This window comes from Chroicocephalus ridibundus, chromosome 7 (assembly GCF_963924245.1).
Source record: "Chroicocephalus ridibundus chromosome 7, bChrRid1.1, whole genome shotgun sequence".
NCBI classification, from domain to species: domain Eukaryota; kingdom Metazoa; phylum Chordata; class Aves; order Charadriiformes; family Laridae; genus Chroicocephalus; species Chroicocephalus ridibundus.
The window spans coordinates 39,420,148-39,445,620 of NC_086290.1; the positions used below are offsets into that span (position 1 = coordinate 39,420,148).

Sequence of the window (25,473 nt, forward strand, 5' to 3'; positions counted from 1 at the left end):
GATTCATTGCTATTATACAAGAAACTGAAAAAAGGCTGCTCAATAGTGTTGCCTGTTGCCTGCATAAAATGTATAATATATTTCAATTTTCAAATATTAGCCAGTTTCATTAACTAAACTTTTCATAAAGCTCTTAGGCTAGAAAAATTGTTTGTTGTATAGAAACATTCACTGAACAGCAAATCAGGATCCTGGGGGTCTTCAGAAAAAGAAATGAGGACGATTTTAAATGCAGTTTTTAGAAGTAAGTGTATGTTGCAAGGGCTGGCAGGCTGGTTAATGTTACTTTGGGGTTTATGGCTTGATTTAGCCATAAATTCTGTGTGGCTGCAACTCCACTGAGGACCAGGTTTTTTATGATTTTTTTTTTTAAATTGTGACATTAATTTCTGTGTCTGATTCTCTCATTCTTCTCATACTAAAAGTTTGTTAACTCCTTGATTTTTACACTGCTGCCTGTCCAAGCTGTGCCTGACTCCACTGAACAGGTCTGGTAGCTTGGCTCCATTAAACCAAATGACAAACTGACTTTTCAGGGAGAGAAGGATTTCATGTGTTGAGAGCAGACGTTGTAAATTGCCTCGAGGGCAGTCTCACTGAAAAAAAGCAAGGGAATAGGACAAAGTTTCTAACCGATGCGTATCAATAAGCTGGAAGCTTCTGCACAGTTTGAATGTGCTGTGGAGGTATTTCGCAACCTACCGAAGTCAAAAGTTGCTAGTTCAACCGTTTCCACAATGATTTCCAAAGAAATAGATCTAGAAGCCAGGAAAAGACATGGGTTAAGTGCTGTGCAAATTGTGCGTCTTTTGACATCAGCCAGCTCCTTTGAAGTGATTATTTAGAGAACTTCTCTCTTTACTCCGTAAGTTTAAGCATAATTTCTTGTTAACAGGCAGATAAGCACTCTGATGATGATAGATTTTTGAGACAAGATATTTGATAACAGTTCTAGAACAGAATAGTCCTTTTCTTTTTAAATTTTGGCTAATCATGTATAAGAAATTTCTTTTTAGGAAGACTTGGGGGTCACCAGCAAAAACTAATTTTCTTATGAGAAAAATAAAAAATTTATTTTTCTATTTCTGAAAGGGCAGACAACCTGACTAATTGGTATTATGGCCAAAATACTTTGTATTTTCCCCGATCAAAATGGTGGAAGAAATTGGAGGGGGGGGGAAAGGAGAGAAGAGGACACTACTTTCTCATGTCTCTAACAATACCATTTCTTTTGCTTTTGAATTTTTTTCTGACAGCAGTATTGTCTCCTAAAGTAAGTAAAGGTACTTAAATTATTCCTGTATGTGGTTTTTCTATTAATACCACTTGCAAGCAGATTTCCTACTGAGTTTGATTCTGTGTCTTTCCTCGGACACATCTGCCAATTGTGCGAGCACGTATGTGCAAGAGTAGTGACACTGAGGAGAGGCAGTAAACTGCCACCACGTTAATTCTCCATAGCCAAGCCGTAAGTACGGTGTCAGGTGGAGCAGCGATCCTTCTCCGATCAGTGGTCTCTGTGGAGGGCAGGCTGCTAGGCGGCGAGATCTTGGCACCGCACCTGCAGAGTCTGTAAGAATGTCTGCACATCTGGGCCTGCAATAATAAACTGAGAGACAGGGATTGCACGGATGAGTTGGAATTTCTGCTCCGCGGGCATTGGGAGGAGTTAAAGCAGCAGCAAGTGAAATACAAGTTTAGTTTGTTGGAAAAATTAATCAATGCAATTGTGAAAGTAGTCACAGAAAGGAATGTTTTCTGACCCTTGTGAAGCCCCTTGTTTATGTTCAGAGCATTAACCAACGTCCTGTACCCAGCCCTCCAGAAAGTTACTAGATACTGAACGTTGCTACAGTGATAGCAAATTTCTACTAGGTCCCAGGGAAAGCAAGAGAGTGAGATTATGTTTTCATGAGTTCTGTATCAAAACCAAAAGACCGCTCTTGATTTCCTGGGTCTTTTTTGGATACCGACTAACAATTGATTAAATAGGAGGTTTGGTGTTATCTTATTATCTCATTATCTCATTATCTCATTAATAGTTTTTGCAGAAGTACAGAATTTTGTTTGACATTGGCATTGTGCCCATGGACATAAAAATTCAGAAGAAATTTTATTGACTTAAAATCATTAAGCTAACATCTGAACGAGTCCTACAGGAAGTGTCTGACAGCGTGAGATGTGCTGATAGCGATGGGTAACCACAGACCAGGCCTTCTAGAGTGAATTATGGCTTTCTCGGAGAAATCAGGGTTAGTGGAAGGTGAGCGTGGAAAGTCAAGTCCCCACGGACAGCCCTCCCTCAGCCCTCCTTCTCGGTGGAAGTACAGCCGCCTGTGGGGGAGCGAGAAGTCCCGTCCTCCGTGCTTCGGAGAATGGCATTTTGCCTTTCCATGAGCTGGCGCTGATCTTTTACTTAGACATCAAAACGGGCAGATATTTTTAGGCTGATACGGTTAATCCTACCAGCAACATGTGCCTAAGGCAAACAAACCTGAATGGATGTGACACCAGTCTGCCTGTAATTAGGAAGGTATATAGACTAACTGGTTTGGTTTTTTTTAGTTTAACACATCGTTAATAAGAAACAAGCTTTGATTTAAAAGAAAAAGGGAGAAGACAAAGTTAGACATTAAAATTGCTTTCAATCGTTTAAGTTACATAGTTCTCACTCCAGAAGCTTTGATCATGTATAATCCTGATGAAAGGCTGAATTGTAATCAGCCTCACATATATTATGTTGCAATCCTTTGGCACTAGTGCATGACAGAATTTTATTTTCCATTAGTTCATTCTTTGCTCTAATTATAAACACTCTATATGCTTAATAGTCCAAAAAATGAATGTTATTGCTTTTTAAAATTGCCTGTTAATGAGAATTTTGCTTGCTACTAAAAAAATTTGAGTGCCTTACGACCATCTTTTGAATGCTGACATACCTATTTTCAACACCAACAATGTCGAACAATCAAAACAAAATCATCCCAGACACTGCTTTTAGCAAAAGCAGCCATGTTTCTTAACTGATCAAAATGGATGTTTATAGCATCTGTGGAACCAGGATGGATTTTAAAATAGCTTTTCACTGAACTATGAACAATTTCATATCTGCTCCAGTGCAGCAGTGATGGCTGTGCAAACACATGTGTGGAACAAAGACAGTTATTTTCTAAGGAAAAAGCCCACTGTTGTAAAGAGGCTGGTTTAAAATTGGAAGAAAAAAAAAAAAACAAAAAAGATGGTAGGAAAGGTTGCATTGACCCAAGTCATAGAATCCATGCAAATACTCAAGAAGTGAAAAGTACAAATGGGCATCACTTTGCTTTCTCTTCTGACCTTGCGCAGGGTCTGATTTTCTGTAGCACCCATAGACCTTCTTTGAAATTAAGTGTGGTTGTCGCTTCTAAAAATCAGTGCCACGCATTGTACCTCTCATGGCAGACCCGTTGAAACAACATACTTGTGTTGCCCAACAGCCCATATCTGATAGGAGAGAGACCGCTGGTGGAAGCGAACCAAAGTGAAGAGAAGGATGACTGGAAAACTTCCAGTACATTGCATGTACTCTTTGTTTGGTGGTCGGTATATGTGACACACTGGAGGTACTGCAGCATGTTCGGAGAAGGGCAATGAAGCTGGTGAGGGGTCTGGAGAACAAGTCTCATAAGGAGCGGCTGAGGGAGCTGGGGGTGTTCAGCCTGGAGAAAAGGAGGCTGAGGAGAGACCTTATCGCTCTCTACAACCACCGGAAAGGAGGTTATAGAGAGCTGGGGGTTGGTCTCTTCTCCCAAGTAACAAGCAATAGGACAAGAGGAAATAGCCTCAAATTGTGCCGGGGGGGGGTTAGATTGAATATTAGGAAAAGTTTCTTCACTGAGTGTTGTCAAGCATTGGAAGAGGCTGCCCAGGGAAGTGGTTGAGTCACCACCCCTGGAGGCATTTAAAAGATGTGTAGATGTAGTGCTCAGGGACATGGTTTAGTGGTAACTTGGCAGTGCTAGGCTAAACGCTGGACTCGATCTTAAAGGTCTCTTCTAACCAAAGCGATTCTGTGGCACTGACAGGGTCTGGCAGAGGTGTCGGCACATGCAGGAGGAATCATTTACCCAGGAGAGGGGCACTCTTGACTGCAGGAGGCTGAATGCACGCTGGTGTGTGGGAAAGGCTCCTATGAATCACAGTCATACCCAATTTACCTGGCTCTGCCAGCAGAGAGGAGGTATTTTTAAGGGCTTCTGTAAGCTAACGAACCACTTAATTAGTAATAACTACAAGTGCAACTGTGTACTCAGAGGAAAGATTGGAATTCATATTGTTATCAGTTTTAATATCATATGCACATGGGCACACTCAGTATAAAGTACAATAAAGTAATGTTCGTCAGAAATAGTCTTTTCATTATATTCTGGTAGGATACAGAAATACCACATCTAAAAATTTTTAATTTTATCTTTCTGATGTCCTGTGGTGGTGTTCTGAGAGGGAGCTAGAGAGCTATAGACAGCCATGGGTATTTTTGTAATTATTGATGTTCTAATTCTGTGTCAAAATAGAAAAATAAAAGCAGGAACAGAAAGAGTTTACCTCCACTCAGTTGTAAGTAAAAGTATATTCACATCACAAAACCTTCTTTGATGCGAGCAGATGTGGTGACTGATAGAAAGGTGCCTTTGTTGGACAACTCAGAAGGGAAGTGATGGGCTGAGTAGGTCTGATTAATGATTTGAGATGACATCCTTCCAAAGCCATCACTCCTGTGCTAGCTGAAGCATCTTAACAGGCAGGTACCTAATACTGTCTTGGCCCCTGCAGTTTTACGTTTTACCTCCAGGGCTGTCAATCTGGCGTGCTTCATAAGTAGTTAACTGTGATGAAGGAGGCAGAAGGAGATAAAACAAATCTCCGGCATTTATCACTTGATAATACATTTTAGTTCTTTGGCAGCATGTTGGGATACTTTTTTTAACAGCCATTTGCCTTATTTTGTAACAAGGCTTTCTTTTCTTAAATCAATACTGGGGAAAAGAACAGAAATAAAACATTTTTTGGAACTCACTTGCCTTAAATGAAAAAAACCCCAAACATTCAGTCTGAGGAAAATAAAATCTGCAGGCAAATGTATCATCTACTTTCCTTCTGCCAAAATATGCCAAAGGTATTGTGCATAGCTAACTAGTGTGCGTACAAGAAAGTATTTTTGTTAATTTTATTTATTTGCTCCTGTTCGCATGATGTTGGCTTGGTTGTTTGTCTGAAAGGGGAAGCTAACAAAAGAAACGTGATGTTCCAGAAAACATTTGCTTTACTATTGTTTATACTGAAAACTAAAAATAAATTGAAAATAATGCAACATAAACCTGTTGCTTTTTAAAAAGTTCACTGACGCTGCATTTGTAATGATGCGTCCTGAGTTTTTGCACAGCCAGTAAAGTTCTATATGAAATATCAGATAATGTACCTGTCGGAGAGGCCCAGCGTCCTGGTTTGAGGTAAAACAGAACCAACTTTCTGCTCAGTAATTTTACTTCTTACCTAGGCCTCTTCTAACTCTCTGAAATTAACAGCATGTTGTGTCTGAAAGGGTTCATGTAGAGTGATAAGACAGTTTGTGCCAAGGAATGGCACGCAGAGAGGCTCCTGATTATACTTATTGCTGTAACAACCAAGGTCAGCTAATTTCATTATTTGCCCCATTAGAGGGTCAGAAGCAGAAAAGCGTAGAGGGGTCCCACCTGCAGGGAGGAGTGGACAGGACAGGTGACCCAAAATTGACCATCAGGGTATTCCATCCCATCTGCCCCATGCTCAGTATAAAAGCTGAGGGATCAAAGGGTCAGCTCTCTTCCTTCAATGGCCGACGCCCGAGAAGGACCCTGTCTGTTCATCTGCCTTTGATCCCGATCCGTGTGTTCCTGACTCCATCTCTGGAACCCGGCTCCCACCCGTCGCTGAGTCCAGCCTGGGACTTCCCCAGTGCCTGCCAGTGACATCATCCTGGGAGCTTAATACGGTTTTGTGTATGCTGTATCTATTTCATTATTTCCCTTTTTATTTTGTTATTAATATTTCATTAAAGTAGTTTAGTTCCTTCTAAACTCATAAATCTCTGTCTCTCTCCTCCTCCTCTCCGTGCAGGAGAGGCTGGGGGGGAGTATCTGTCGCTGGCCATTGGCCAATTTGGCCAAAACCACAACACCCAGGCATAATTTAGGAAACAATATATTCCTAGCACACCACTGAGAACAGTGTAAAGAAGTACTTCCTTTTGTGGTTTACTTTCTACTATATCTACTTGGACAAACTGTGCACTACTGTGTTACGTATAAAAATATATTTTTTCTCTATAAGCAATCACCACAAAACACACACAGGCTGCAAACCTTAACTATACATAAATAAATAGTCCCAGAAGGGCTTGTTACTGAGGCTGTATTTTCTGATACTCAAAAGTACATTCTCATGCTCTTTTGTTAGATCACTAATTTCATCATGCACCTAAAAAATATGGGAAAAAGAACCAAGCCAGATCCACGTATATTAGGAAACCCATACGTGAACTCCACAGTATATGGAATGAATGGCTCAGGAAGTCGCTTGAAAGGTGCACAGTCACTAATACTTCATTTGTCGTACTAGTATTTGATAGCAATTCCTGCATATCAGGCATGAATTGTAACTACAGTGTATAACCTTCTTTACTGCACTGCTTAATATTTTGTCCTCAATACCACAATTGATTTCAAAAACTGAAACAAAAATTAAAACAGTTCAATCTGAAACAAATATATTTGATCCATTTTCCCCGTTTAAGCAAAAAGGTTGTTTGCACACAAAATATTTCAGTTGGTCTGGAACAAACCAGACTGCTCTCAAAGACTGAAATGTAAGATTAGATTTCACAAAATAGCAGGAGGAGGAACCACTACCACCTCTTTCATCACTTGATAGCTCACGCTATAAATCTTCAGCCTCATCTCCTACAAGATGTGAAACGACTTGGCTAAATTTCCAGGCGTTATGGGATGCGGGTGATGAAGAAACTAGACTGAAGGGCTCTTAAGCTCTTTTGTAGCAATGGGTAAACTTGCTACGAACGCGTATTCCTAGCACACCACTGAGAATAGTGTAAAGAAGTATTTCCTTTCATGGTTCACTTTCCACTATATCTGCTTGCACAAAGTTCAATGCATTCGCCAGGACGAGCGGAGCGGATGCCGGCTGAGCTCAGCTGCCAGGTGAGTGAACTGGTTACTGTGCTTGAGAGCTGTAGCCCCTTGCACTCGGCTTGGACACAAGTGTCACAGTGTCACTACAAGGTGGGGGTGCCTCAGCCCATCGTTCTGAACGCCTCTCTGGTACATCGCCTCCCCCGCCCCGGAATGCAGAAAGGGCAAAACAAAGTCCTGTCAGACAGGGGTGCCTACAGCTTATGACCCTAAGAGATGTACTCAAGCCCTGCTCTGAATCAAGCCAAGGATTTTATTTTCTTTCAGTGGACAACCGTTTTGTTGTATGTTGTATGATTATGGCCACAAATTGACCTATAACAGAAACTGCAGACACCAAGGAGGGAACATAAGCACTGTATTAAAAGAGTTTACAATAACATTGCTCGTCTGCTACACTGGTGTCTCGAATAAAGATAAAGTACCGAGTATTAAAGACTTAAAGTCTGAAAGAATGAGGAAGAATATGTCTCCCTGGTACCTCGAACCCTGTTTCTAAGGGTAAGGAAATTGAAATCTTTCTGCTGAATTCTATGCTCGCACCTTAGTTGTCCAAGAGCATCCGGTAGCAGTGTAAAGTGATACAGATGTAAATAAGCTGGAACCTCAGATTAAAAATATGTACAATCTGAGGACAGACTATACAAATTGAAGGTACATCTCTTAAAATGACCTAAGGAGGAAGGCAGTGTAGTAATTAAAGTACTTCAATTTTTGAATAGAATAAATGAGATCAACTCAAGCTGCTATGTTCACCCCCCCAAAAAAAAGCATTTAATTGTGTTGCGTGAAAGGGGACAAAGCAGTTTTGGCAGAAAATAAACCCCCTTGTGTTCTAACACTCCTCACCAAGGTGGGAGGCCAGGCGTGGCTGGGTTTAAATTCTGAGTGATGCTCAATTCACCACTATCAGTCCAATGGCGTTTAATATGTATTAAACTATTACAATTTGGATACACTAATCGTGGACTGCACCTTCAGTCTCGTTGTGCTCATGAACTAGCACGGCCACTCTCAAGTCGTTGGTCACGTTCAGTGACAAACCGAAATGACTAGCTACTTAAACAGTGCAGTTTATTTAAACAACGGATATACAGATTCTTGGGATTGCCGGTGATAAATACACCGTCTGCAAAGCATGTGCAAATTAAAGTATTGTTAAATATACAAAATGCACGACAAAGTTACAAACAATACAGCCTGCCTATAAATGTAGGAGAGAAATTTCTAAGTTCCCCGAGGAAACACTCGGTATAACCTGAGTCTTACCCAAAGGCATCCCTATGGGGGGGAAGAAAGGCTCAGCCCATCGAGTGATCCCAGAAGTCAGTGACGGAGTTCTCCTGACTTGTTCGCGATGGTGTCTTCCCTGATATCCTCCCCACCGGCTATTTTTATACTGTTTTTTTTATCTTCAAAGTAGAGTTTGAGTGACTTTAGTCATAAATACTTTTATTAGGATTGGTGTACTCAAGGAGTGGTCACACCTTGGGGGTGGGTAGCCTCCAGGATGGAGGTGTGTTTTGGTACATTGTAATGAGCAAAGTTCGCGCAAAGGACAGCATTCCACCAAAATTTGATGAAATGTTGGCCCGGGTAGCGAGTAGGCCACTTACCTGTTCCGTAGTACCATCTCGTTCCCGTATCTGCTATTCATCACAGGCAAAGGCCACAGAACAATCGCGTTCCATGGATTTTGAAAGGATAGTGCATGAACTAAGATTTTTAAGAGAGAGTGGACTTTCTCTGACTTCCTTATTGTCCCTGCATCAGGCATCAGAAAATGTTCCTTTTGGCTCACGTGCCCTGCTTTGTACAGCTACTACCCAACAGAAACACTAAACAAATTCAGCACATACTAAACAACATCAGACACCATTCAACAACTGTTTTCCAGTTTTGCCTAACCACAGGTCAGCCTCTTCTGTGCAGTTAGGTCATGTAAGAAAGGAAGCGATGCCAACGGCATCTCCTTTATGTAACTCACTTTGGATCTTTCCCAAGGTCAAGAATTTTTGTCAGTCATACTTCACTGAATGGACAGTGCTGCTTCTTCCAAGAGTGTGGCTCCTACGGTCCAGGCAGATGACTAATCCCACTCTGTAGCATTGCCTCTGTCATCGTTGGCCTTCCGTATCATACCCAACGCTGCTGAAATACAGGGAATTTTCAAATGACAACTAACTCCCTAGAGCCCTACTCTGAAAAGGAGTCCTCTTTCCCAAGATCAGCGCTGATATTCTGACGTGCAGAATACTTCACTTGGCATACACACGGTGCATATATTAGTGTGTATGCCAAGAGAAAAATTCAAACTATTAATTTGAAAATTAAGTTCTTAAACTTTCCAATTTTCCCTCAGAGATGCAAGACAAAATGTTCTGCTGCCTGAAGGGAGATCAATAGCATCATTGTGATTTCTTTATTTTATTCCTCTAAACAATTGCATATTCCTCTAAACAAGTTTTGAAAGTAATTTCAAACAGAACCTGAATACACAAAGGCACTGTGCCTTTGTCGTATTACCATGCCAGAGCGCTATTCTCAGGCCATGCCCTTGCCCACTACCAGCTAGACTTTTTCAGCATCTCCCATGTCAGCAAAAAGCAAGCATTTCTTCAGTTCGTGACTGATACCTTGTTCTAAAAGTTTCACCACAGTATAATGGTTGTGAAGTTTCCATCCTTGGAGATACTTAAAAGCCATCTTGGCGTTGTCCTGGGTGGCCAGCTCTAGGTGGCCCTTCTTGACCAGGGGCGTTAGACAAGATGAGCTCCAGAGGTCTTTTCCAGCCTCAACCATGCTATGATTTCTGTAAGGGTCCACGGTATAATTATTAAAGGCTTAATAAGCTTCAGTAGGCTACATGAAGTATTTTCTACTGGATTTTTCCCCTACAGATTGTATGTTTCTTCATTTATCAGGCCTTAACCTGTATCTGTCTTCTCCATTTGAATCTTCATGATTGCACGCAGGCTGTCTGCAAGGCACATTTGGGTTGTGTGGATGAAACTATTCAGCAGATTGAGACTGCTTCAAATGTAATATTCCCCACATGGAGCTTGGTACCTTGACTCCTCGAGTAATTATTCTGGTAAGTAATTATTCTGACATATATTATTATTATTCAGGTTTCTTTGTGATAACTTTTCTATGTGTAAGTTATTTACACTTTATTTACAATATTTGATTGAAAGTTGACAAGAACAGCAAGAAGCCGAACAATAATAAGGGTCCAGTGGTACCTGCACTTACAATTACAGGAGCTGATAGTGTGCCATCTGACCCTTAAATGGGATCTTTTTCTGGCTCCAGAAGAATCAAACCTCCTTCCCTTTGCCTGTCAAAGCAACCTGGTGAACAAGGATTTTGAAAACAATTAAGATTTGATTAAAAAAAAATCTAAATTCATATAATCAACAACTAAGGAAAGTCTATATCCTGATTCTCTATGTGAATACCTGCTAATTAAAGATGAAAGGCTGATAATATGGCTTTCAGGTAGGCACTGGAAACATGATCTGCTTCCTCAGCAGTCCTTCAGGAAAACATAATGTCCACATTTGCTGTTGCACCTGTCAAATGTACTGTAGAGATGAGCCCCTCGCTTTTGATTGCCTTCATCATGGTGTGTTGCAGGAATGCAACGCAGCGTGACCTTCCCGATACAGCATGGCAGGGCCACAATCAGTTCAACACATCTCAAGCGAGTACTTTTTCAAAATGGGAAAGCAAACATGCGGGCCAAAGGAAAGCCATGAACTAGCAACGATTCTTTCACAGGGTCCAAAATGTTTCTGGTCAGAGGAAGACCGAATCACTGGCACTGTTTTCTTGCCCTGAAGTAACTGATTTCATCTAAACCACATTACACAGTCCTATGGGAACTGGAAAGATGAAGGAAGGAGGCAACTTCAAATAAAATAAAATAATAAAATTTTTGTCTTTTCAGGGTAGGGTTTATCGCTTTGTCCGACACCATTAATTATTCTTATCATGCATCTGATCTGACAGTTTGATATTGCTTTGTATCTTTAATGAATCCTTTCCCTGGGAGGGAGGAAAGAGAAATAAAAAAGTTGCCAGGGTTAAAACTTAGGAGGACAACTCCCTTGTCAGGTTAAATTATTTTTTTTTAAGTCTATACAGTCGCTGACCACGATTTTCAAAGTGAAAATTTGTGTCTAAACTAGGACTCTAACATCACACTTCAGAAACTTAAATAAGAGGCTCGATGTAGTGCTGAGGAGCTAGTAATCCCATAAATGCGAGAGAACTCCTGAATGCTACGGAGTTTGAAAAATCAAGGCAGCTAACTACAGATACTACATTTTCCGGTTTTCATGAAGAGACAGTTGTTGAAAATTCTCTGATCGGTTGGAGAATAGAGCTCTGATTACCTTACAGAAGGAAAAGGAAAATGGATAATTTAGATTTAGATGCTAAAACTGAGGTCTAGGAAAACCTCCTCCCCACTTCACTCTCAATCTGTCTGTTTTGAAACTTCACCAGAAAAATGGTAATAAGATTTTTTCCTACCCTTTCTGCTTTGCTCAGAAGGGCTCAAGAGAGAGCCGGTTCCCTCACTATGTTTGTGAAACTTATATGCCCAGACATTATTCCAGTGTACACCGGAATTAGAACCCCAGGTTAGGGAACACAGAGTAGTGCTAAATGCCTATTTCTTAAAAATCAGACCCGATATTAGGATAAAAATCTGTCTTAGTTCATCATCTCCTCAGCCCTCCCTCTCCCCGTCCCTGCAGTCTGTTGGGTGCTCAGCCCTCAGAACCGGACCTGTAGGTTTCCCCCAGGCTGTACGTTATTCTGCCTTCTTCCACCTACACAAATAGTAAGTGAAATAATGTGTCTCTGCGATTTTTGGTGAAAGGGTGGCTGTGGGCTTTGGTTCCTTTGTTTGTTTTAGGACCTTAGAATTGAGGAGAACTGATCAAGACCTGGCTGAGCACCTCCCTAGCGCACCACAGATAGGTCCTGCCTCAGCAACGAGTTTTAAGTCTACTGATTTGTGGGAGAGATTTTAGGCTTCTTAACTCTCCTCCCAAATGTGCCATCTATTAATAGGAAGCATGACGATCAGCAGGCTCCTGCCCTATAACTGATTTAAGTATATCTCCCTCATCTGTGCTCCACCTCTACTGAAGAACAGCGTGGGAGCTGCCAAGCACCGTTGCCAAACTCCTGGTCTGCAAAGCACGCGAGTTAGCGCAGGCAGCAGTCACTCTTAATAAGAGTTTGCACTTCTTTTGGGCACCTTGAAGCCTTGCTTTCGAAGCGCCTAGCGCTAACTTTCTGTAGTTGACCCTTGCTGCGTTTAACAAGTATCTTTTGTTTCAGCTGCTTCTCTGCTAATCTCGCCCTCCTGCGAAATTGTTGTTGACGAGGTGAGACCATTTGTGGAGCTGACTGCTGCACAGGACCTTTAGCTTAAATGAAAATGACAGCACTTCAGCGAGGCCTAACATAAATTTTTTGACAGAATATAGATTCACAAAGAGAAGTAATTCTTGCTGCTGTCATAAACCATTGCTTTTTTCAGCCCTCAGTACCATATGGCACCATCATGAATGGAGCAATTGCTAGCACCATCTACTGGTAAACACGTTGAGGTGAAAAACTAGAGGGATTTTTATTTCCTTAGAGTGATTCAAAAGAAAAGAAAAGAAAAAGAAAAGGTTATAATCATCTTTCAGATGCGCACTAGTCAGTGTCACGCTAATGAGAGCTCTCCAGTTGCACTGGTAGGGAAGGAGCCTGAAGGATGAACTAGAAGGTAAAGCCTATTTGCTCCCTCCAGCCCATGGATGATACTTTACTTCTCAGCTGTCTATTCTGCTCTCCAAATCTCTTTTCCTGTTACTGGGAAAACTGCATTAGGATGTGGTGCAACAGGAGAATAGCAATACTCCCCCATTTTTCACTGGTACTGATTGAAAGGTAATTGTGGGTCTTGGATTAGGTTCTAACATCAGAATAATAGATTAACACTGTTGTATTCAATCAATTTTTGTTGTGTTCTCTGCATAAATCAAGCCGAGAAGAGGTCAGCTAAAACATTTAATTCTGATCCTTTCACTTGACAGTAAAAACACAGCCAGATCAAGATGATTTTATGCTCATTTATAGCTTATCACAGGGGATCATAAAGAAATTCACCAACACCTATGTCAGAATCGGGAGGAAGTATTCAGACTCACAGCCAGACAAATCAGGAAGTGCTGAAGCCCCAAAGCCTTTGCCCTACCTTTCTTCCTGAACAGTGCATGGGCCATCTCCACTCTAACCTACAGGACAAATAACAGCCTGAATCTGCTGTTATGCCTAAATCTGAAGACGTCCGATAACCAGTCACTCTCTTGAAGGTGTCTGAGGCAGGTGTCAGCAACTTTCAAGCTTCCAGACAATGATGCTGACTCATTACTACTTAAATCTTCACAATTTCCTGCTATCCTATATCGGATAGAGGGCAGAAACTACAGCTCGACGCCAAAAAGCAAAAACTGGTACAAACATGATGTAACACAGTAAAGTCCTGAGCCAAGATCCGTTGAACCGGCCAAATTGGATTCCAGTGAACTATTTGGAACCACAAAACCATCAGTTCTGAGAAGCTGTACCCTACATCAGTGCCCAACACCAAATACTGCCAAGAAGTTTTATTATATTTCACTTGTAGTAACCCAGACATTTGGGAAGGTTCCCCAGACAGCATGGACCCCCTCTGCCTAGTTCCATCAGCTGAGAACCCAAGTGTGCTCCCGCAATTCACTGCATTCACTCATTGAGAAGAGATTATGGTACTTCAAAGAAATTTTAATCAAAAAGCAGTGATCCAGTACAGGGTTCTGTGCAGTCCCAAGAAACAGCCTCTTCAGTCGTCATCCTGCTTCATTCAGGAGACAATTCTCCTTTTCATTCCTTAAGTGATATGATGTTTGTTGAAGAAACCCATCTTTCAGATGATAGTTATAACAGCTGTTGATTTAGGACTCATGATAAAATGACCACTCAGATCTAAGATCATAAAACTTCCATCGCATTTTATGTGCAAAGTATGTATTTCTGTCATTGTCCGAAGACATATATGGAGACACAAACGTTAACAAGATCCAGGCTTCAATTCGGAGGGTTTACGAGTAAAAAAATTTAAAATGCTACGGAGCTTGTGTTGTGAGGTGCCTTGCTCTCCTTTGCTCTGCCAGCCCCTCTTGGCTTGGCTTTTGAACCTAGTCCTGACAGCTTTGTAACCAGTTTGTGTTTGGTCAGTGTTTCCACACATAGCGAAACAACCATGCTCCACAGCTGCCTACCAACCCTTTCACTTACTCCTTTTTCACCCTCACCACGTATCAACAGACCGCTCTTCTTTTCTAGGTTGCCCTCCTCTGGCATTCACTGGGGGCATTGCATTTGTGTTAGGCCACAGGCACCAGATGTATAGATGAATTTTAATTTAAAAGAAAATCTTTAAACTTTTTCTGAAGAACAGGTATAACTGACCTGTTTCTTCCTGTGCAAGGGGGCAAAAGACCATCTCTTGACAGTTCTGACAGCTCTCCAGTCTAAGAAACAAGAAAAGAAAGGAAAGTAAAATAGTTTGTGTGATCATCTCTCCACCAAGGTAATGCAATTTCTCCTATGTTTTGTAATTTACTTGTATCAGAGTTAAGGTTAGAAACCGAAGTAAATAATTATGCCTTTTTCTCCTTTTTTCAGTTCCTTTTACAATACTGTTGCAAACATTATTATTTCTTGACAATACCTGTTACTTTTGCTTCAGTCTTTTTGGCTTTTTACATGGTCAAGCATTCCAAGTAGCGTTGTTCCTCTGCATGAAAAAGCATAGATAGCCCAAGTTTTGTATTTGGTTTCTTCACTTATCCTTAAAAGTTAATTGGTTTGCTGTTTTTCTCCAAGCCCTACCCTGGAGTTTATTAATCTGTCACTGCAGGAGGATAGTTTTATAGTAAAAGTATAGACATGGTTATAGTCCCAATTCTCTGCCACAATTACGTGACTTCCTCTATGTCATATTTCTGGGCCTGATTCTGACTATGCAAATCCTGTAAGATGCTGCAGGTACAAGGTGTCTCCATTTCCTGCTCATTATTTTATGAAGACATTTGTCACATCACAGATTTAAGCTTTGTCGGTGCCAACAACTCCCAGCTGGGTAAGAGAAAAGAAGCACGTTCCCTGTGCTTGTATCTTCTTTAATAAAGTAAAAATAATTGAGAGGTATTGAAAGCATCTAAATGCTTATAAATTCATTAAAATTCCTGTGTTGAAGTCTTCTTTTCTAAGGTGACTTGGTCATTAGATGCCTGGTTACTACATCACATCAGTAGGACTTACGTACTCCTGAGAATTCTATGCAATAACTTTCTTCTATTGCAGCAGTGGAGTAATGTTTATAAATTGCTCCAAGAGACTTAGATGAAAAGACTTGTAAATGTAGAATACATTATTAACTCTCATTAATTCATTTCATGAACTACCTCTATGACCTCCTCCTGATGTCCTCTTCCTACGTTGCTGCTGCATCTGGAAACCGTCTTCAGTCTTCAACTGGGATTAGCATTAGACAAAGTGCAAATTTGAATAACCTAACTACGAAAGGAAAAGAACAGGATCTTCACACATTTTTATTTGTGTTATTATGGATTTATATATATATCCTGTAAAAATATTAACGAACAAAGAAACGTTGACTGTCAGTCTACCTTCTTTCTGATTAATTAATTTTCTCATTTTAAGTTACGATCCTTTACTTTTTCTTTCAAACCCTGTTGCCTGAACTATTCGTTCATTTCCCAACTATGAAAAATTCTTCCATTAACTCTTCTGCAACTTTATTGCTTCTTTAACTCTCCAAAGAGCGCTGGACATGCACTGGAGAAACAACTCTTATTTCATAAATTCAATATCAATTTCAGAAATATGAATAAATAAATTTGTATTTATTCACTGTGAAGTGGAATAGGTCATCTTAAAACGAACTGATTAAGTAAAACAAACAAAAAATAGTACCACGGGATTCAAGTGTGATTGGTTGGTTGCAGCTGGTTTAGAAACATGGTCTTCTTCAAAACGTGGGGTTTTTTCTTCAAGGAGAAAACCCAATATCTTGAGGGTAAGATTATCCCTTATATGATGTAAAATAAAATAGTTCACTCTAATCAGTTTTATTCAGCTCACTAATGAACAAGTCAAATTCATTCCAGGGGCAGATGAGACTTTCTGACACACTCTGGAATGTTATTAATGTTTTGTGGTGTGCATACGCTGTTCATTTTGAACTCCCTACACACTGTTCGCAGCATTCTAAATGATTACATTGCAGGTATGTGTTTATATATAGTATGTAATCGTCTCACATGCTAGGATTGTGTTATGAATAGGTAATAAGAAATAAACTTTACTTTTGATTACATAGGTCTGTGATTAATTGTTTGAACTTTGGCAAATGAAAAAGAATTAATATATAAAAAAATATTTAAAAAACCTGCTGAAAATGGTCTGTTATTATTTAAGGTTAATATATCTTTTATGGGCTTTATGTGCAGAGTGTAGCACTTTTTGGGGTTTTGTTTCATTTTTTATTCAATCTTGTTTATTACATTATTCATTGATTTCCCATAATAATGTTTGTGCTTATATACTGCCTTTCAGCTGAAGCTCATAAAGTACTTTATAAACACTAATATATTTTTCTTACCATTTTTATTCACATTCCCCTTCAAATGAAACTATCATAGACTACCTGTACGTAAATTACAATGAGGCAGCAACAGAAGCAGAAGACAGAACATGCACCAGAAAAAAAAAAATAAGAAATGACTGGAATGAAAGTCAAAAATGCTACGTCCCAGGTAGCTGTTCCGACTTCTGGGCTGCCCTCCCGAAAGAGCAGCAGGACTGTAGACAGTGTGGCTGCTTTAGGGCTGAGTCAACGGTACAGCAATCACCCAGGCTTTAGTCTAACCTGTTCTTAAAAATTTCTAATTATGGAGATTGTCTGGGGAGAGCGGGAAATCTATTCACACACTGAACCACCTGTACTGTTAGAAACTTTTTCTTAATGTCTAACTCGGTTTCTTCAGGTTTAGCTCATTACTTCATGTCTCATTCACTTGGGCACAGAGAAAAATTATTCCCCGTCTTTGCAGCAATCTCTTATGAATTTGAGGGCAATTATGATGTAGCATCTCCGTCTTCTTTTCTCTTTAGATAACACCAGTTCATTAAATCTTCACTAACACAGTCATTCCTATTGCCTTACACTTGCCGTTCTCCAGTCTCATCCTCCGTGAAGCACAGTGTTGAAAATGGACATATGATTTCACCAGGCTGCCTTCGCTTATCCTGCAGGGCATGTTTCTTCTTGTGCATCCAGGGGGTGCTTGTATTTTGCGCAACAGCTTGACAGTGTTTAAGTGTTTCCACCAGTGATACTGAGTAAGACCCCAGGTCTTGCCCTGCAGCTCTGCCACCTAGCTGATTCTGAACTGCCCCAGCTGGTTATCATTGCACAAGTTCAGCACCTCATATTTGTCCTTATTCAACTCCACTCTATTTTTCAGCCCATTTCTCTAAATTATCAAGTTCTTTGAATTTTTTCTTATTTTTGCAACAAGCCTGAAGCTGCCTGTGGTAGTATTGCCTGCATATTTAATAAGCATAGCCTTTGTTTCATCATCCAAGTAATTGATGAAAACGTTGATTACTGCTGCAACCAGAGTACCCGGGACCCTGCTTGATAGTTTGGCAGTGAATCATTAATAACCTCTCCGTGAACATGGCTTTCCCGACAGTCTCGTACCAACCTTAGGGCAGTTTAATTACAGACACAATTTTCCCAGTTTAGTTTTGAAGCTGCCATGTTATGCTTACAAAGGTCAATGCACACAACACTGACTAGTTCTACTACAGCCACTCTGCTCTTTCATAGAAAAAAGTCGGTTTGAAACTAAGATAATTTGCTTTTGATGGATCTTTGATGTTTCACACTTTCTTGTGTTGTGTTTTGTTTTGTTTTCCTTACAAATGATTTGATTGTTTCTTCAGTAGTAAGCTAACTGGTCTTTAATTTCCATGATCCTCCTTTTTTTCCCTTTTTAAAGTTAAGGATTGCATTTGCCCTTTGCCAGAGTCTGGGAGTTCATAAATCCTTCACAATTTCTCAAAGATAACCTTTAATGGCTCCATTTGATTCACCTCACTCTTAGCTTCCCAATGAAGACAGACCACGTCCAGCCAATTTCAAAAATTGAACCTTGCTTGGTTCTCTCCGGTGATTTCTTCCCATGCTGCAGCCCCAAATCTTGCCTTTTTGCTACTGATAATGTGCAGCTGATCTTCCTACTGACAGCTGAACTCTGATCCAGAAAAAAAAAATAATGGTATGAAGGAGGTTAGCTTTCTCAGAGGTACCTATCCATAAAATTGCTATCTAAAACAGTAGCTCATCACTCTCCATCATCATTGATACTCTCTATATTCCTTCCTCGTGTCTCATTTTGTGCCTTAATGAAAAGGCTGTCTACTACAATAACCAGGATAAACTCCTGCTGAATCGCACTTGACACATCTAGTTTTATCTTACATTGTACAATATATCATTATTAAACCACTCTTGTCAGCATAAGGGTCTGTTTGTAAGACAGACAAAAAACCTCTGGGCCTCTTCATATTCCTTCCAATTCTCGCATGAGATTGTTACAGACATACAGATTTGACAGGAGTCTCGAGCAGTTTCCATAAAAGGTTCCTTAACCACAGGCCCTCACCACTTTCATCCTGCTTGACATTTCCTAGATTTCACCTACATGGTTACAAAATATACGGTGGTGTTATAACACTTGACATCAGAAGAGTTCAAAGCACTTTACACATGGAACTTTTTACAAAGGCAAAAGTAACTAAAATGACTTTCCTGAGGTCGCCCAGCAAGTTCTTGGCTGAGCCAAGAATGCAGTCCAGACCTCCCAAATCCCAGGTCGGTGCTCCCTCATTATGCCATCCGGCTTCCCATATTATTAATGCTCAGCCTAAATTTATTCTTGTAGCAATTGATTTAATACCATTGGTTTCAGAGAACTAATCAAAAGCTCCTTTAGTTATTCAGCATCCAGGGATTTACTGGAACAAAGAACTTCAGGACTGATCCAGAAAATAATATTATAACCTTTTCAGGAAGCCTAACTCCTTTTTTTAGTTGAAAAGCCATTTCAAAGGGAAGCGATCACCTATAATTCTAAATCCAAATGAATGAAAATGAAACTGAAAGTTTACATTTAACTGAGTATGTTTGTGAACAGGCCCACAATGTTTTTCTACGTTTCATTTTCAGATACGTTTAATTTTCAGTTCAATAAAGATGTATGGTGGCAATTAATGGGATGAAGTCAAGATAATGATCCACAATACATGAAAAGAGGATTAAGTAAAAAATCCTTAAGGTCTTAAAGAGATAGTAGGGATGGGTGAAAGTGGGGGCTGCAGAAAAATTACATTCATCTGCCACCTCTTGGGCACAAGAGCAGACAAAGGTTCTGTGTGAATAACAGACCAGATTAGAACAACAACAAAAGGGAGATAAAGTATCTTCACATACAGATATGAAAAGGACTTGGGAGTGCCCAAGTCCTTTGGGAATGCCCAGAAGGGCTCACTTCAAAGACCTCTGAAGATGGCAGAAAAGCTGCAGAGCTCAAAGTTACATATTCATTAATAGTGTGACCATGCAGAGGAACCGGGACAGTGAAAAAACAGTGTGCTAAGATCAAGAAGATGTACATAAATCTTCATATGAAGTAAGCCACATAGTTTTCCATGCTTTTGACTTTCCTTGTTGAACAAGTGGGAAAAGCAGAAGGTATAAATACACTTTTCAATCTCGTATCTTGGACCTGTGTATAGATTTTTTTAATCGCTGGGATTTCTCCAGGGTGTAGTTTCAAATTGCTGTAGCTTTCAAAAAGCTCTGCTTATGCTGTGTGTTCTCCAGGATTGTATACTAAATAACGAAATTTTCTGTTCTTTACATTTATGTGGTATATTTCCTTTGCAGGACATTTTTTTTCCTCACACAGTTAGCCTTGTTTGTGGTCTTTGAATCCAATCTTATTCTTTATAGTGCTTTTTAATTACCATTATATAAGAATGCCAATTACTAGGTTTTAAGTCAATGAAATCTACCGTATCTTTTACAATAACTTATTTTTATTATCTTCGCTCCAGCATGGATGTCGGTGTTCTTTACAGCAAATCTAGTAATGCAATAGCTTCTGTTTTCCACAGCTGAACACATTGAGAGAATGCCTTGTGCTTCAAACACTCTAATGCGTACACAGAAAAAATAAGAAATAAAAATATAAAATACAAAATCAATGATTTAAAGAGAAAATTTAAGAATTGCAGTAACAGAACGGAAAAATAACACTTTATCAGTTCTAAGCAGAAATAGGCCTGAACAAAAGGAAAAATTAAATTTCATCCTAGCAAATTTTCAGCACGCTGGTACCACAGTTTTTTTACACGGATGTAGAGAGACGAGACAGCTTGAATTTTCCTTTCCATTCAGATACAGCGTCCACCAACCGTGAGGCGTTACACTGTCTGAGTACATTACAGTCTTGGAAGAATAACTGAGGTTTGAAATGGTACATCTTGGAGATGGGATATTTAGAGGAACAGCAGATTTGACGGAAGAATTTCTCATGATGTTTTGTAGAACAAAGACAACGGTAGTTACCTATGTACCCTAGCTGATATTTAAATATACTTTTATGTACATAAGCATATATAAAGAATATAAAAATATACTTTTTATGAAGTATATACAAGTAAATTTTAAATATACTTTTCATGACAAAGCAGAAAAGAAAAGCACATGACTCACATTTGGGCTGTAGAGCAGGTTTACATGCAAATCTCTCAAGTCATTCACAGACTTCTAGCTGTAGGCAGAAAGCAAACACCTCTCAGTACAAATCTCACGCGACTGATGTCTCAGTGTCAGAGCTCGAGCTCTGACTCTTCAGTCAATTGCTCATCCCACATATATGTTACTGTATAAATACCTGCCATGAATGCCGTTTGAATCCACTGCTGCTCATCTTATGTCAGGCTGTTTATCCCCATACTGGTCTCCAATCACAGGAGCCGTCACACATCTGCTACACGCACTCAACTGCCAGGTCTGAACTTTTGAGTACTTGGAGAAAGCCATTCGAAATCTCATACAGAGTAATTTGCAGCATTTTATCACCATCCACTAGGCACTGATCATATTGCCGCAGTCCACAGTCCTTCAAGCCTTAATCCTTGTGATTTCTACTGGTAGTAGTAGCCTAACCTTCATCATCACGTATCTCGGCAATATGTGACTACAGAAGTATTGCTTATGCCCCACCCAAGAAAAGATAAAAATTTTAAGAAACCTACTTTTTCCTTCCTAATACTATATGGTATCTCCTAACTGTTCATGCTTCCTAGTTCTCTGCAGCTGTATTTTCTGAATCAGATTCCAGTAAAGGTATCAAATGCCATAGCTCTATCGGACTCGACAGTAGGATTTCTAACCACTTGTTTTGTTTGCTTTGTCATTTTTTACCTTCAATACTGAGAAGCAGAAACTAGGGAAGGTCATTTTTATTGTCTTTTTATACAACAGTAGCTCAGGGATGGAGATTAAAACTTAGAAAAACAGCTGCAGTTCCTTGCACACTACATTGCCTGTGCTAAATTCTGATTATAGAGGGGTGCTCTTTTGTGTTGGCTTTGTTAGTGCTGAGTCGCTGGCTTCTCTTAGGCAAGCGCAAACCTCATGGTTTTAACATTTTCCAGAGACGTTCATTTTGCCTTTCACCTGAATAAAATCCAAGCCTTCTTTCACCCTCCAGGACTGACATACATGCAAAAATCTGCGCACAGACATACGTATATCCTAACTTGAGCTGAAAATTGATGGCTATGAAGTAGCAAAAGCTTTTTGTGGCATAGGTGGGTTTGGACATATTCCCTTTGCATTTGTCATGCTTGCTCTGTGTGCTAACCGACCTGGAAGAAGTTGTTTAAGAGTTTCTTCAACTGTTCTGTCCTAACGGAAAGTTTGTACGACATCAGGCTGATATTTCCCATCTAAAGTGAGCTGAGTTTAGTGCTCACAGTGGTAAAAGCACACCATAACCAGGAAGTATTTATTTTCTGTTGTGACATTTTTCCATGGGTCAAACTTGGTCCTGAGAGAATTCAGTGAATCTCCCTAATAAATTTTTTAAAATATCCTTTCAAATAACAAGCCACCACATATCTATAAATGTTTGCACTTTCTACATCAAGGACTGCATTGTATGAACATGAATTGTTTATTTCTAAAAAGCTGAAAGTTGGTAGCATCAGCATTTTGAATTCTGTTCATGAAAGGAAAATGATAATGAACTCTTTTTATAGAAATATCTAAAGAAACGATGAAAATAAAAAAAATCTGAAGCTACCTTTCTCTTTTGAGAGCAGCATTTCTAAATGACATACATCTTTTCAGCAATAGAAAATATAATGATAGTAGAAAGTTACCTTTATGAATTACCACAGCATTTTTTTCTACTGGAACTTCTTTATCAGGTAAAGCTGCAGAAATGTTAGGATTATAGTGGTTCACAGATCTTTACCACAGAATCACAGAATGTGTTGGGCTGGAAGGGACCTTTAAAGGTCATCTAGTCCAGCCCCTCTGCAGTGAGCAGGGACATCTTCAACTAGATCAGGTCATTCAGAGCCTCATCAAGCCTGGCCTTGAATGTCTCCAGGGATGGGGCATCCACCACCACTCTGGGCACCCTGTTCCAGTGTCTCACCACCCTCAGTGTGAAGAACTTCATCCTAGTGTCTAATCTAAACCCACCCTGCTCTAGTTTAAAACCATTGCCCCTTGTCCTGTCATGGACATGCCCTTGCAGCCAGTCCCTCCCCAGCTTTCCTGTAGCCCCCTTCAGGTACTGGAAGGCCACTAAAAGGTCTTCCGGGAGCCTTCTCTTCTCCAGGCTGAACAACCCCAACTCTCTCAGCCTGTCCTCATAGCAGAGGTGCTCCAGCCCTCTCATCATCTTCGTGTCCCTCCTCTGGACCCGCTCCAACAGGTCCATGTCCTTCTTGTGCTGAGGACTCCAGAGCTGGACTCAGTACTTCACGTGGGGTCTCACGAGAGCAGAGTAGAGGGGCAGAATCACCTCTCTGGATCTGCTGGCAGTCTTGGCCCATAGACTCTTATTGGTGTTCCCCCTACCCCTGACTCTGCCCCCCCAGGCAGGGCAGCTCCACACCAAACACACCCACGTGCAGCCCAACACCACACAGCACTAGAGACAACGTGACTCCAAAATGAGAGAAAACTCTCCACAAAAAGAACAACTTTCAGACAAGAGACGCTCTCGGGCAAGAAGACCGACAGGGCTGCAGCACTGACATGAGCAGGTTCTACGGCCAAGCCATAAAACAGTCAAATGCAACAGCCCATTCCAAGAAGTTCCTGTCAAAATGGAGATGACATATGTGCAGGAAGCCTGGCTTCAAGACCTGAGAACGTAAGGATGCAGGGAAGAAATCCCAGTGCGTAAAAGTAGGTGGCTAGAGCTGCTAGAGCTCAGAGAACAGAGCTGCTCGTGCAGCTGCGAACGATGCTGCAGAAGAGGACTGTCCAGAAACTTATGAGAGGCAAGCCCGATCGGCACTTTAAAATTGTTATGCAAGAAAAGAAGTGCCCATTGGGCGCTCTGCCAATTAGCACAGGCATTTGAGACCCTACAGGGGCTGCCCGAGGCACACGTTGTGCTCCTTGAGTGCAAAGAGCAACAAGGACATCAAAACCTAAGGAAAGTCCAAGACACAGAAGACGGAGCACACAAACTACACGACAGCAGACAGAGGCCAGAACTGCCCTGCCCAGCACACGCTAGCTTTGTGCTGAAGAGGAACCCGCTCCCGTTACCTACTCAGAGAAGACTGCTCCCGCACAGCCCTCTGCTCTACCCTGACTTGAAAACTCCTCCCTGAAACCGTCAACCTTGGTCCACCTCCAGTGCCTGTCCCTCTACTTAGCTTTCAGAGGGCCAGGTCTCTGAATCCATCCTTCACAAAAAAACACAACAAACTGATAACTGATGTGTTCCTGAAGTCATCAGGTTCCTCTTCATCTGCAAAACAAAAAGAAACCACAGCTCCAGCAGCTACCACCCTGACGGTAGATGCCAACCTCTTCCACAACACCCTCATCCTCAGAGGTGCCACGGCAATCTGCTCACCTGCTTCATGCCGATTCCAGAGTCAGAGGCTGCAGCAACAATTATTTACAGCACCTAAGATACCAACAAACACAAAATTACCATTGCATTTCCGTGAAATCACCAGTCCCATGCTCCTCCTCCATACTGTCCAGCTCACCTCAAATGCAAGAGGCTGGAACAGACCAGACCCTGTCAACACCCAAATCCAAAGGCAAAATCCATATGACAATGGGTGATGAACCCGCCGCCCTTTCCTAGCCAACCCCCAGTGCCAAAACTTTAGAAACCCCTTCTCTTCTCCGCAACTGTCAGGGAAGGATCCCCACTTCTTCCTGACAGCTCCCATCCTGTATTTGCAACCCTGACGGCCCTGCATCAGCCACTCCTCAGGAGCTGCTCTTCTGAGCCGTGCCCCGTGTTCCGCGGTCACCTCCTATCTTCTCTCTTCCCACAGACTCTGGGCTCTGCTACAGAACCACAAAACAAGTAACGCCCTGACACAATCTGCAAGGGGCCTGCTGCAAGAACTCTAGGGACACCGTGGCACTCTGCGGGCAACGGGGAAAGGCGATGGGCCATGCCATACCCCGAACGGCGCTATGCCTTACATCCCCGCCGCTTTCTTGAGAAATGCTAAAGCGCCATATATCCAGATGCATACAAAACGCTCACCCTAAGCCCTACAGGGTATTTTCTCATCTTCAACCCGATTAAGAGAAACAGCAGCAGCAACTCACACAGCACACCGCAAAACTGATGAAAAAAAGCCACAGTTGCCTCTTCAATACAGTCAGGAATTACAGGAAAATGCAGTGCTCCTAAAATAAGGCACACTCCGAAACCGTGACCGCGAACCCGGGCCCTGCCCACAGCCCCCTGCGGAAGGGGCGGGGCCACCCCCGCAGACGGGCGCGCGGCCGGGGCAGCGGCGGGCCCGTTTC

The 25,473-nt window shown here is 41.2% G+C and overlaps 1 long non-coding RNA gene across 9 annotated transcripts; it reads right to left on the reverse strand.

The window, feature by feature from the left end:
* Positions 1–25,473, reverse strand: LOC134518250 (uncharacterized). 9 transcript variants are annotated; one of them, XR_010071908.1, is made up of 8 exons: positions 25,270–25,473; positions 24,551–24,604; positions 21,332–24,442; positions 21,151–21,208; positions 18,465–18,625; positions 15,746–15,857; positions 14,748–14,809; positions 13,688–14,222 (listed from the first exon to the last, which is right to left on the reverse strand). It is a non-coding gene; the product is annotated as an uncharacterized LOC134518250 (long non-coding RNA). The 9 variants fall into 9 exon arrangements; XR_010071915.1 differs by lacking the exons at positions 13,688–14,222; positions 14,748–14,809 and having other exon boundaries at positions 14,818–15,857; positions 21,332–21,465; positions 22,827–24,442; XR_010071913.1 differs by lacking the exons at positions 13,688–14,222; positions 15,746–15,857; positions 18,465–18,625 and adding an exon at positions 1–1,609.